This window comes from Ornithodoros turicata, chromosome 3 (genome assembly GCF_037126465.1).
Source record: "Ornithodoros turicata isolate Travis chromosome 3, ASM3712646v1, whole genome shotgun sequence".
In the NCBI taxonomy this organism is placed as follows: domain Eukaryota; kingdom Metazoa; phylum Arthropoda; class Arachnida; order Ixodida; family Argasidae; genus Ornithodoros; species Ornithodoros turicata.
The window spans coordinates 61,786,679-61,800,931 of record NC_088203.1 but is presented as its reverse complement, the minus strand read 5'-3'; positions in this window follow the sequence as shown (position 1 = coordinate 61,800,931).

Genomic DNA, 14,253 nt, shown 5'->3' with positions numbered 1-14,253 from the left:
ACGCTCCGAGAGGCTGGTATTGGGGGCCGCCCACTAGCATGGATTTGGGACATCCTCGTTGATCGCACCTTGTTTGTGCGCACCTCTGAAGGGGACACCGCACACTACAGAGTTCTGCGAGGTGTCCCGCAAGGGAGTGTGCTCAGCCCATTGCTGTTCGACGTCATCATGGCCGCTTTACCTGCCCAATTAAGTGAACATGTCAACATCACAATATACGCCGACGACCTCTGCATCTGGGCCTCCTCCACCCGTCGGGATGTAATCTAGCGTCGCTTGCAAGGTGCTCTGGACACTATCCTATCTTACCTCTCCGACCGTGGTCTTTCTATCTCACCCAGCAAGACTGTTGCCATGGCATTCATCCGCCGATCCTTCCGCAAATTCCCCCTCCGCGTTGACGGCCAACAGCTCGCCTTCGTACGTCATCACAAATGCCTGGGCATAACCATTGACAGGGGGCTGACTTGGTCCAAGCCCGTCAAGGCCCTGTCTACCGCGGCGACTACCATCGTGAACGTCCTCCGCCGCATCTCTGGTTCGTCCTGGGGCCCATCATACCCTGACCTTCGCCAGGTGCATACTTCACTCGTCGTAGGGCTCCTGCGTTACAGCTTACCGGTATTGCACGGTCTAAGTTCTACAACAGAGCGCGAACTTTTCAACATCCAGGCGCGAAGCCTTCGAGTGTGCCTTGGTGTCCCCAAAACGACCGACACCTTCCTGGTCTTAGCTGAGGCGAAGGAGACGCCAGCCCACGTCCTACGCGACATGGAGACCCTGCGCTCTTGTGCGCGGTACCGCACACGACATGCTGCCCACTACCTACGGGACATTCACCTACTGTATGAAAACTCAGCTTTCGGGGCTGCTTTTTGCAGACTGGCACAGTCTCTTCCGCCCCTTCCGTCGCGCCTGCTGTCGCGCCGCCCCGCCTTTGTGGACCCTCGTGCTAGAGCACTGCACGGGCCCGGGCCCCCGACCCGGCCCGGGCCCGACCCGGCCCGCGGGCCGGGCTGGGCTTGTTATTGGCTGTGTGCTCCGGGCCGGGCCGAGCCCGGGCCGACAAAATACGCCAGCACCGCGGGCCGGGCCGGGCCCGGGCCGTTAAAATACGCCACCACCGCGGGCCGGGCCGGGCCCGGGCCGACAAATATGTTCCCGAGAGTCAGGCCCGGCCGGGCCACGCAGCTAATTCCACACATTGGAGATGCATTAGTTCATATCATCATGCGCTTGCGTCATTCCTGTGCATATTTTGCAAAGACAAGCAAAGGGTACTGCATTATGCATATGATTCGACCCTCTAGAACATTCTCCAAGCCACTTTACATTGCTCCTCACTCCTCACATATTTCACAATCACTTTGGCAAAGCTTGGTGAGAGGGATAGGGACTGGGAGAAGCAGTTTGTCGACAGCATGCTCTATCTCCGCAAAATCTTGACAGTGTAACGATAACGCCCCGTGCGTTCTGGATTTAATTTGGTCTCGTGCGGTTACGGTGTTAAACCGCCATCACTTGTATGTTTGTCTTCTCTCCTTATAAATTTGTTTGATAAGCGCCAGAAACGCGTACGTCGCGGCTGGAAATACTAGGCCGGGATCTACTCGCCGGGTCACCGGGCCGGGCCGGGCTCTATTTGCTTAGACGCCGGGCCGGGCCGGGCTCTAGTCACTGGGTCACCGGGCCGGGCCGGACCGGGCCGCATAAAAATATGAAGGTCCGGACCCGGGTCGGGCCGGGCCATTTTTCGATGCGCCCGGGCCGGGTCGGGCCCGGAAAAGTCGGCCCGTGCAGTGCTCTACCTCGTGCTGCCTCCGACGGACCTGCATATTCCCGACATGTCCCGCAAAAACGATACTCCTGTCCTCGCTTCGCGCCAGTTTGCTCTTGACCATTTGAACTCGCTCCACGGTTAGCGTAAAGCAATTTTCACGGATGGCTCGGTTATGTACGGCGCGTCGTCTGCAGCTTTCTACATGCCTCACAGCGACACTGCGCAGGCTTTCAAGCTGCCGCATGAAACTTCATCCACTGAAGCGGAACTGACAGCCATCTATGAAGCGCTCAACGTCATATCCGGTTCACAGGCCCACTCGTGGTCCATCTTCACGGACAGCAAGTCAGCATTGGAGACCTTGGCGTCGTACTGGTGCAGTGCTGTTTGCGATCTCTGCACGCTTGTAATCGCCAGATACAACGAGCTCCTGGCTTCCGGCTACAGCGTACGGCTCCAGTGGGTACCCAGTCACGTCGGGCTGCCCGGAAATACCCGTGCCGACATTGCTGCGAAACGTGCCCATACCACGGCTGCCTTGAGTCTCAGCATCCCGCTTTCAATGTCAACCTGCCTGCTCCAAATACGTCGCTTGCGCTCTCGCTGTGTCCAAGGTTTCATAGAACGTGCTATCTCGCCCAATACATTTCTGCACTCCATCGACCCAAAAATGCAATACGTCCCTCCCCCAAACATCACGAGGAGGGAGGCGTCTGTTATCCACCGTCTGCGGTTAAGCGTGCCTCGAACGCCAACACGGCTCTTCCAACTCAGCACGCTTGACACCCCTACATGTGCAGACTGTTCTACCGAGGGCAACAGTTCCCACCTACTCCTCCACTGTCGCCTGTTCGCCGCTCCCCGTGCCACTCTGATGGAGCGACTAGCTGCCCTAGGGCTGAGGGGGGTCTCGCTGGCAACGCTACTGGGCCCTCTGCAACGCCCCATTCAGTGGCGCGTCGGAAGGGAATTCGTACGCTTCCTTACTGACACAGGGCTCGCGCTGAGCCTGTGACTGCGCCTCTTTTCTTTCGCTCTTTTCGTTTTTCTTTCTTTTCCTTCTTTTTATTTTTCCTTTTTTTGTAAGCGGGAATAGCAAGTCGGCTACTGGAGCCAGGCTAACCTTTCCCCTCTTTCTTCTTTTTTTGCAATAAATCTATATCCCCCCCCCCCCCCCTGTCTGCACGTGTCCCCGAAAATCTTCGTCACTGAGAATTACATCGCCTTTTTTGCACATGCTTCAGGAAGCCAGAGTTCACAATGATTTAGAAATATGTAGCCCAGCCACCGTACGTTTTCGAAATGAATAGTAGCATGCCTCCTGTCAGCCGCGTCCACGTTGTGGTGTGCTTGGCAGTATGCATCAGGAGAGGCCGTGGATATATAAAAAGCGCTATTTGCAAAACCGCTCGTCTTGTTACCGACACACTGCATACGACAGTTCTCTTTGTTGGTACCTACTTTTAACTCGGCTGCAACACGCGTTTAAAAGTTTGCACTCTCCTCACCGTGAAATAAAATGTGTCACACATTGTAAATTTCTAGGCGTAGATGAACTTATTCAATTCAATGAACTGTTGTGATCCAACGTTCTCTCCTATCCTTCCCGTGTGGCTTTCCGAGAAACGGGTTACACGAGGCCGACCATCGATTAGGATTTTCGTTTTCCATGGCACAGCATACGAATAATTCGATAAACAGAGAATGTGATAGCTAACGAGCCAGCGAAACAGACTGAGAGCTATCGCCGCCGCGACAGCAGATATATTCGCTCTTGTCGCAGCGTGGCGCTCGCGTCGCTCCAAAGCTGTAGCGCAGCTCGCCAAAATCAACGCGTTTGGCCACCATGGTGGGGGTCGAGATTTTCTAGCATTTGCTCGAAAACGAAGCCTTGAATGGTGTTTTGATATCCGGTTGCGTCCGTACCCTTCTTTTATCCCGAAGACACTTCATCATTGTCGCTCTCACATTCTCTTTTATGAAAACCATGGCTTTCGCATTGAAAAATAGCGCAGTTTGTCATGTTTCAATGTCGCTAGCACCGGTGCATGGACATTTCGGTGCACGGACGTTTCGGTGCACGGACATTTCGGTGCAAAGCGTTACAGCGGCGGGGATCACTGACATCCTAGCATCCCTACATCCCCCTAACACTCCCCCAAATGTTCAGTGCTACCCCCCTAACTTTTTCACCTGTGTACCCTCTACAGGGGGTGCCCTTGCGATTTCAGCTTTAGACACATGTTGGTAATGATATGTTAAGCTGTAATGCAGTAACTATAATAATGACCCCCCTCCCATTTTTTTCCAACACCCCTCTGTACTTGGGATTCTGGATAAACCACTGAATGTGGGTTCCGGGAAAAATAGTCCCGGGAATGGCTATCACGATGTCGACATATCGTAATAAACAAAAGGAAGAGGGCGGGTCTTGGCGTCAAAGGTATTGTCAGAAAGTTTGATTTACATAGACAACGTGCTTTATGTATTCTTTGTGCACTATCATAGATTTAATACATGATCTGCATGCGTTCGTGGTCTGTCGTGGCCTTTAAGCTTTTGGGGCATTCTCTTCTTTAATATTTTGCGCCCCACGTTCTAGTCGGTGCTGTACAGATATTCATTTCTTTATTTCTTTTTTCGACGGTAGGTGAAGAATTGCTTTGTCATTTTGTAGTGAGTATTATCTCGAAGAGGGTATCCTCAAGGTACGGATATTATGCAATTTTAATTCCATTTGTTGATGACGTGACGGTTACATCTTTGGCGGAAGCATATGATTAGACGTCATTCCCCTTGTATTCCAAAAAGTTACCAGGTTACCATGTCCCGGTGATCAGTAGGGAATATAGTAGTTCCTGTGTTCCCGTTTGGATAAAAACTCTGCACCTTCCCGTACATAAATGGAACAAAAGTCTTCAAGCATGAAAGAAGCCGTTTTATCGCATTATGGCCATCCCATGAGTGATTCATTGTGATGAAATATGTTAAAAATAAACGAGCAAGGAATTGTTATTAAAATTAAATTTATGACTATCGCATCTTACTTTAGCAGTACTTTCCACAACCGCCTCTTCGACATACCTATGAAGCATAAATGCATAACCCGTGAAAGCATTGGTAACATAACATCTCATTACGACCAAAGTCTCATTACGGCAGAAAATCCTTTAATCCCCAAGCGTCTCGTTACGGCCAAATCTCATTACGGCCGAAGGTGTTTCATTACAGCCAAAGAAGAAAAAAGAAGCATCCACCATATTAGCAATCGCTGTGTTTTATGCTTCCCAAAGTGTGTCCGAGGCGGTGTGTCCCCACGGCTTATGTCACACACAATATTGCGACAGTGTTTCATGCATCCCTTGTGAAAAATGTTTTTATTGTCATACTGTGTCACATGATATTTGTATGTGTTACTCCATTTTGTCTCAGTATTCGAGCAACATCCTACTTGTTGGTTCTGTGAGCAACCTGTGTGTGTGTGTGTTCTGAAAAGTTACTCCACTGGGAGCTCCAGGAGCCACATGACCTATGACCACGGTCTTTTCCCCCACTAGCTGCCTTCTTCAATTTACGTCCACCTGAAATTAAAAAAAAAAGTACATAAGGTGCTGAACAAAACGACATATGCTCTTGTTTGATGATGACCACAAGACGTATGCTGTCAAGCAGACTTTTTTTTCATATATTCAAAGCATATTCAAGAATTATGGACAACAATGACTATTACGTCATAATGATGCAGCTGCATAGCCAGGAAAATATTTCAGGAGGTGTTTTATGAGGCTTTACATGGGGTGGAGGAGTCCCCCTCGTCAGTGCTTTATCCAGACCCTCTACACCCCCAAATGTTCAGTGACAGCCCCTAACTTTTTTGACTGTGCGCCCCCTACAGGGGCTGCCCTTGCAATTTCAGCTTCAGACATGTCTGTAATGATATGTTAAGCTGTAATGACGTAACTATAATGATGACCCCCCTCCCCAATTTTTTCCAACACCCCTCTCGTGCTTGGGATTCTGGATAAACCACTGCCCCTTGTTCATTTTCGTGGGGCAGTACATTAGTACTTATGCCACTGCGCTGATGTCACAATGTTATAAGTGTGTGTCACTCTGGGCATTCGGAATTCCTCTAAGCTACAATATGTAAATTCAGAATCAGTATATCCGAAGGGTAAGCATCAGATGTTACCTGCAGGCTTCATGCTGAAACGCGTGTGCGCAAACCACTTCCGCCATGGAGGGCGACGTCGTTAGTGTAATCATACACGCAGGACAATTGCGGGCACATGGAGTAGTGGCAGCAACCTGAAAACGATACATTTTCTCGTTATATATGAGTAATCAAAAATATACCTTCCCACATGTTTTGTTTTGTCGTTTGCAGGGAGCGCTAGTAAGGGAACAGCACTTGGTTGGTCACATGCAAGCCACAACGCGAGATGTGCCGATATTCCGATCACGCGATCAAAAATTAAAATTCTAGAACCATGCACACTTCCCATGCAACTACTTCCCCAGCATCGTGAGACACGACACGCATATATTCAATGTCACAGTGTAATGTGAAATGATACGCAGAAATCAAAAAGATGCCAACATACCTGTAATCCATTGTCTCATAACTTTGCTTCGTTTCTGGCAGCTACCATGAAGTGCAATACACGATTTACAAGTTTCATTTCGCCATGCTGCACATTGCTGCACATGCCGCAAGGACTATTCTCTAGAGGACTGGCCTCACATTTTCCCTCTCCCTCGCGCGCCCCGCCCACCCGGAGCGCGCCAATGGCAGGACGCGTGCGTGGCGTCGGCTGAGTGCCATCTGGGGGCAGAGGTTCGAACGTAGACGGGGACGTGCTTTTAGCGATGCTACATCCACTGGGTCGTTCCATCCACCACGGCCCTGAGTTTGCCCGTGAGATGGCGCTGCTCGATTTGTGAACCCAGTGCCTGTATGCCAAAGGGAGTCTGGCCATTAATGGGACCTGCCTATACCTGGAGCTCCACCCACTTTTTGAGCTCTCTGGCCAATCACGAGGCAAAATGCAATTCGCTATTAATCCCAGGCTATCCAAGTTATAAATTATCTGTATACACTGGGTGCCCACATTTTCGAGAAACTGGATTGGATTGGATTGAATAGGATATTCCCTGACGACCAAGCAACATTATGGATTTTGCGTCCACTTTTAACGGCGCCATCTGCATGGAGAGGAGCATGTCGGGAAGACGCAGAATTGCAGAAGTAGCAGAAGTGCATGCTAGCAGAACTGATTGGTCGGTAGAACCGCTAGTTGTAACAGACTGCCTGTATTATACGTATTTTAGCTATAAAACACAATATGATTGAATCGAGAATGGGCAAAGGTGCGTACATGAATAAAACTATGTCATAAAACGCAAATTTTTGGCAATCCATAGCGTTTTTCTCGCTATTTGCCTATGATTGCTGTCGTTACTAGGCCTAACAAGGACGACGAAACATGTTCTTTTCAGGCAAACATCGACACTGGAGCGCAATTTAAAGGTGATTTGCAAGATAATTGCAACAAAATCTACACTTAGGGAATACAATTCATGTAATTTGTGAAAAAAAAATGGTCATGAAATCCTCGCTTCGCCGTTCCAAGCTACGCCCCCATTTTCGGGAAAATTTTGGTGTCATGGCGGCCCACATAAAAAACAGCAGCCAATGACAAACGCTGAATTTGATTGACAGGTCGAGCCTCTTTTTTAGGCTCCTCCTAATGGCCAGACTCCCTTTGGCATACACGGCACTGTGTGAACCTAGGGACGCGCGTTCCTTGGGACCGCGAAAATGGTCGCCGATAAGTGCTGAGTCATGATCCCATTTCTGTCTCTCTTATTTTTCTTCTTCTTCTTCTTCTTTTTCTGTTTTCGTGGAATGAATTGACGTTCCCTGTGTTCGCTTGTTTTTGCTTTTAATAAACGTTTCATGACCGGCGTCCTTGAGCGATGCCCGCGTTTGTTTGTTTGTTTGTTTGTTTTTGCTTTTAAAACCCTCTAATGCCCAGGAGCCAAAAACCATGCAAAAAAATGATGTTGTTGTGTTTTTCTATTGATAATGTTACCGGAGGCCCTACACAACGAATTTCAGTTGTAAGAAATAAATCAATCATTTATTAGGAAGCGTATCACAAGTGCTACAATGGATATTACTGCCTGTGGTAGCGAATAAAAAACTTCCTGTTTTTTGTGAAGCACAAGGTCACTTTACATGACATCGAGTTATAAGTTCTGGTGGGCAGGACTTTCACTTCAGGCGCTTCTCACCCCAAAACGGCAAATGGTCTACCCCATCATATCTCACATCATCTAGCATAGCAGCCTGCTTGGCTCTCCTCTTTGGTGGTGGTGTTGAAGAGCTTGAAGGACGTCGAACACTTTTCTTTCCCGCACCAATTAGTGATGCTGCCAGCTCAGATTGAAACTTTCTCAGGCCCTCCCACCTTACTTTGTAGCTGTTCACAGTGTCGGTGGTATAGGAACCAGGAGTTGACAACTGCTGCCATGATGGAATGGTAAAACAAATAGAGATACCATCTGCGTGACTTGAGATGGAACTTGTAGAGCTCCACAAGGTAGTTGTGGTGATCTATCCCCCCCCCCCCATGTATTTATTATATTCAGCCACGGCTCTCGGCTGGGGAACTTGGATGAACTTTTTGACTTTCGATCCCATCTACGTGCACTGCCAACGGGCTCTGCTGAAACATAGTTTGACACTATTGTCACTGCTCTGTTGTCAAACCATCGTACAACAGCAACCTTGCGTCTGATATCTACAGCACTATCATACGAGCCTCGGCCTTCTTTTTTCAAGTCTGCTTCTGGCTTGATCCTGCAGTCTGTTTTTTCGGACTGTGCCTACAAAGCCTGTTCCTTTAGTGACAATGTTGCTCGCTAGATCCAGTGAAGTGAATAAATTATCCGCTGCAACCTTGTATCCCTTCATTTCTGAAAGCTGGGAACACATTGACATCACAACATGGCCCCCTAAGCCAAATCTGTAATCCCGATTTGCTTGACCTTGATAGACATCGAATTGGTACAAAATACCAGAAGACCCAGCTCGACCCCATAGTTTTATACCCCATGGGTGGGGATTTCCTGGCATTTATTGCTTCACACTACACCTGCCAGTAAAGCTAACCATGATTTCACCAACGCTGTTGTATTCTTCTGGCTCGATTTTTGCAAAGCTTTCCTGAAGTGCTGACAACCACTGTCGTACCTTCCATGCTTTGTCTTTCTTTGTTTCCTCTGTTGCTGCCAGGTTGTCCACAAAGTGGAGAAAACGCATAATGCTCTCAAAGCGGCTTCTCGACATAACGTTGGCAATGGGTTCATATCTTGAAGCCGTTTCGAAATAACAGCGAACACTAGGCATTTATACAAAGCCCATCATAATGTATAGGCCGATAAATTGCTCCACTTCGGCTGTAGTCACGTTCAGGGACTTCCCAGTAGTCTGTACACTGTAGTAGTTTGTTTCTTTCACAACATTGTCAATCATGTCAGGGGTGATAGACATCCTGAAGTAGGAAAGTGGAGACGCTACCGCTGTGGGCTCTGAGAAAGCATCGCTGAAGGTAGGCATACTCGCGTCGAAGAGTTGTTTCTTCCAGAGTCACCTCTCAACAGACCCCACATTATAAGCGCCATCACCACTAGCGAACGCATCGCTGTCGTCGTCAGTCTCCTCACATGAGTCCTCAGGAGACACAGAGGTGTCGTTTCTCGCAGTTCCAGCTTGGGAATTTCCACTTGGAATGTAGTCATCATCATCATCGCTGATGTCACTAATCTCGCTGAGACATCCATCATCGATGCGTTGCAGAACATCACGATACCGTGGAGCTTGAAAGAGAATGCAAACAAACCGTCAGGCGCATGAAAACACGTCAGTAAAAACCTAGCACACATGCTACGTGAAAAAAGTTCATGACAAATGCCCATTGTAGCATGTGTGATACGCTAGAAAATCATTAGCAATAATAAAGGTTAGACAAGTTCTTCAGTCTTCAAAATTCATAAGAAGATGCATAATTGTCCTTATTATTGATTTAGGAAGAAACCGATAAGTACTTACCATGTATTTTTGATGAACGACCGTAAAAAGTTCGGGAGACCGTTTCCGGCACCGATTCCAGGTACAGAGAGGGTGAGTAGGCGAGGGGCAGTAGAGACCACTGATCTCTATGTATAAAGGCTGGATCGCGCATTGGAGAGGGTCTCGTGGGAGAGAGGTGCGGCAACCGGCCGCCATGTTGGAGGGCCCAATGGCGCCGGCTGCTCCCATAGGAAACAATGGGAAGCGATTCGATTTGGAGCATTTGTTACTCTTTAAACGCTCCTCATTGTTGATTAGCACGCATCTTTCTTAGGAATCAGTGTGCTGGTGTATTCCTATCGTGCTTCGGCGGTGTGTCTGTAGTTTTCATGGTAATTACGTTCTTTTTCTTCTCCGCTTCCTGTACTCCGAATATGGTGTCGTTAGTTACGTGCACGGGAAGCATAAAAATAGAGGAATTTGGTGAATGACAACTTATAAATTTAATTCCTTTTGCTTAGAAAGGGTTTGCACTGTTTGTTATTGTAAGGTAGTTTCGTTTGTGTGTGGTTTCCGTTTGTTATTGTGTGGTTCGTTAGGCGCTGTATATGGTTCTCGTTTGGCCTTTTCCATAATCCATTGGCATTCGTATTGCGTTCTATGAGTGTGTTGCAGTTGTTCAGCTGTCGGCGCAGTTCGTTACAGAAATTCGAAGCGCTGTGCACGAAGAGCGCATGACGTAACAAGTGCTGCAAGAGTGATTGCACTTGCGAGGTTAAGAGGCCATACCAGTCGGGGAGCAACTGCGATTCACGATTTTCCCGATTCTAGATGGCGCCACGCTCGCCGTCCTTATCACGCCGTTCGCCTCCGACTCCCGAAATAATCCCCATTGTGCATGGTTGACCTCGCAAGTTTAAGGCGGCCCGCGCCCTCTGCGTTGTTTGTCGAGTGGTAAAGTGTCGGACTTTGCCACGAAAGGTCCGCAGTTCGATTCGAGACATTCACGTCTTTTTGCTTGTCTCCTATTGCTACACGAGTACTTTATTTTTATTTTTTTGTTCTTATATATTTATGCTACGATTATTGTTTTCGCAAGTCACTACCGCCTGTACTGACTGATTATGGAATGTTTAGTTGCTCTTCGTATTGTTTTACTAGTGCATACTTACTGTATGCCGAGTTGCCGACGTACAAGTGTGATCGGATAGTACGGATGCCGGTATCTCGGAGGCTCTCAATTGGATCTACCAGCGGCTATAAATTACGCTATAAACATTGCTTACACACAGCGCTTACAATGCCAGTCTGGAGAATCTAGTGCTCGAAACGGTATTCCTTTTTTTTTTTTTTGCACTCGTTTACATAAAAATAATAATAATAATAATTTTACTCAAGAAAGCAAACTACAAATATAATAAAACAGGCCTGTCTAAGCCGAAAGGCTTGTGGGACTCGCCCTGAAGCAGTCAGCGGCATATACAGTTTGACAGTATATGAACATATAGAGGTACTACATCCTATGATAAAGTTGCCGCAGCGCTTTTTTTAGTTTGTACTTCGATTCCAAAGAAAAACTGTCGAAGGGGAGCTCATTAAAGTTACGAGGTACATAGCATTGCCTGCGACAAAGTCCATATTTTGTGTGTGAGAAATGCACAGCAAAGTTAACCCGCCTGCGTCTAGAAGAGCAGCATTCGCTAACCGGGGTCCTATATGAGGGGTCCCAAAATTGTTTTTACAACATGTAATTTACCTTGATAATAACCCTATTATTCATGCAAAAATGACATTTTGATATGTATATTTCTGGAAATTTCTATGCAAAAATTTCTATGCAAACCAACCAAAAAAGATATGGGAAGGTCGAGCGGCAAGGCCTCGCAGTGGGAGTCGCGATATTCCCTACACAGTTTTTGTTCCTGAACGCCAAGAGGAACGATTCGACAAAAAATAAAAAGAAAACATTGCAGAAAAATAATAACTATGGTCCCTGACAACATAGCAGGTTCTTGTTTGAGTGTGGCAAAAAAGTACAGTTCGGCCTCCTTATTATGTGGGACAGGATAATATATGCATTCCTTTCTTTTTTTAGAAGAATTTCTGAAGCGTAAATTTTTACTTCAGATTTCGTTGTGTTGAATGCTGAGGTCTCAGTTAATTCAGTCTAAACTTGAAAACGTGAAATTCGGTTGTGGAAAAGCTGAAGAACTGGACACCATGTGAGCCAAATTTATGCGTATTTTAGGAAAATCACTATTCTTGAAGGGCAACACAGATGCAATTACAAAATTGGGGTTTCCAGAGATGAATATGAGCGCTAGTTGCCAAATGAAGGAATGATCACGGAGAAGTCGTTTCATATAATCAAAGCTCGCCCGAGATGCCAGATTTTCTTGGGAACCGGAAAAAATGTTCCCAGAAAAAATGTCCCCGGAAGAAATGTCCCCGGAAAAAATGTTCCCGCTAGAAATATCCCCTGGAAAATATGTCCCCCGGAAAAAATGTCCCCTCGAGAAACATCCACTCTTGGTACGCGTGGAATTTTTGCGAAATCCCCGGTTGTGATATTGCAGGTCTTGAAGTCCTCCGGCTCAAAATAGATACTAAAATTCCTAACCACTTACTAAGGGTTTTTACTTTGAAAGCTCGACCTACTTTCACTTACGATTTTTCGTAGGGAATACATCGCAATCAATTTCACGTTCGTTGATACAACGTGACACGGGTTCGAATCCTGTCACCAGGTGTGCTCTCTGCTCGTTGAACGTGGATACCGTCGGACGTAGTTCCCAACTCAACCGGAATACTAGTATTTTTATATATAGTTCTGTTGTGTTATTGGTGGCGGCCAGACAATGATGTTGTAGTTGTTGTCTCATACTTTCTATGTTGATGAACCGTATTTTCAATGCAATGAAACCGCAATGAAATACCTGAATAAGTGGGTGTGGAGCTTTTATAAGCCATAAACATCGGCCCAGAAAAAGATGTAAGGACAACTGTAACACCTGTGTCTGACCGACAGTAGAGAAATACTAGCATCCAGCGAACGATATCGCTAGCGAACTAATGCAGCGAACTATATCCATTTTATGTTGCTTGTTGAATGGAATGTAGATTTAACTACTCATTATTAACACATAAAAAAAAAAGAAAAAGCACCCTATGTCTCCCAATTTCAACAAATCCGCAAAGCGAACGATGACATTCGGTCGGCTGTGATGTGCTTCATCGGCTGTCTAGATTTCAGTTCTTACTTGCATCTATATTTCAGGGGCTTTCAATACACAATTATCCTCACTTTACCGACCACACACTTTCTTTTCGTAGTAAACATATTGTAGATTATTGTTTTTCATCTTCGCTGGCTAGTCTATTTGCGAGCACCAAATGCTATGCATTCCAGTTATTTGATTTCTAATACAATAGCCACAAAACTTTTTCAGAATCTACACCATCCCATTCAGTGGTCATTCACTGGAGTGCTCACCCTGTGTCTCTTGGCCTTTCCATTTTCAGCCTTCTGACAGTTCGGCGTTATGATTTTTTGGTCTTTTGGCTGTCGGCCTTCTGATAGTTCCGCGTCATGATTTTCGGCCTTTTGATAGGCTCAATCAGCCTAAATAAATGCATTGCATTTAGCAACAGCTATTCAAAAAAAATGGAAAAAGAAAAAAGGAGAAGGAGGAAGCACCTGAACCCCCCTTGAACTCCATCTTTATGTATAAATGAGCAAGATAAAATCAAAGGAACTTGCCGCGCGACGAGGTCTCGAAGCACGATTTCCGCCTCATAATTGCGCGGATTATTACGCGGAAAATTCAGTACTATATTTTTAGACACTCCTTGGTTTTCACAGGGTACTTCACATTACACCAGACCTTTCGTTCAGCGTAGACACTAGTTCAGCGGAGAGTCCCCAGTGACCCGGAGCTTTTCCTTATCTTCCTCAGAAGGCCTCGCTTTGATCGCCGTGCAAAGACAGACAAGACAGACGGGTACAGGTTTTGGGTCATCCAACGTGCAACTAGCAAGGATTGTCGAAAGATGGAAAATCCAGGGAACCGGTCTCGAAAAATTGGCCGTATCTCAAAATAACGTGATCGAAGTCCCAGTTGAAAAATAAACTACTGTAAATAAATGTTATCTGGCTGTTTCTGCGCGGAAAATGCCAAAGCCCACTTAGACTAACCTGAACATGAAAATGCAAACACCGAACTTTTACTAACCTTATAATCAACTAACTAACATGCTGATCCGTCGCGTCCGTTTCATTTATCTCCTATTTCTTAATTTTATTTATTTATTTATGTATTTCCGGAATAGCAAGCCGACGTCCCGTTTGGCTGACCTTTAGCCTGTTTTTTTTTTTTTCCTTTTCGTCTAATAAATA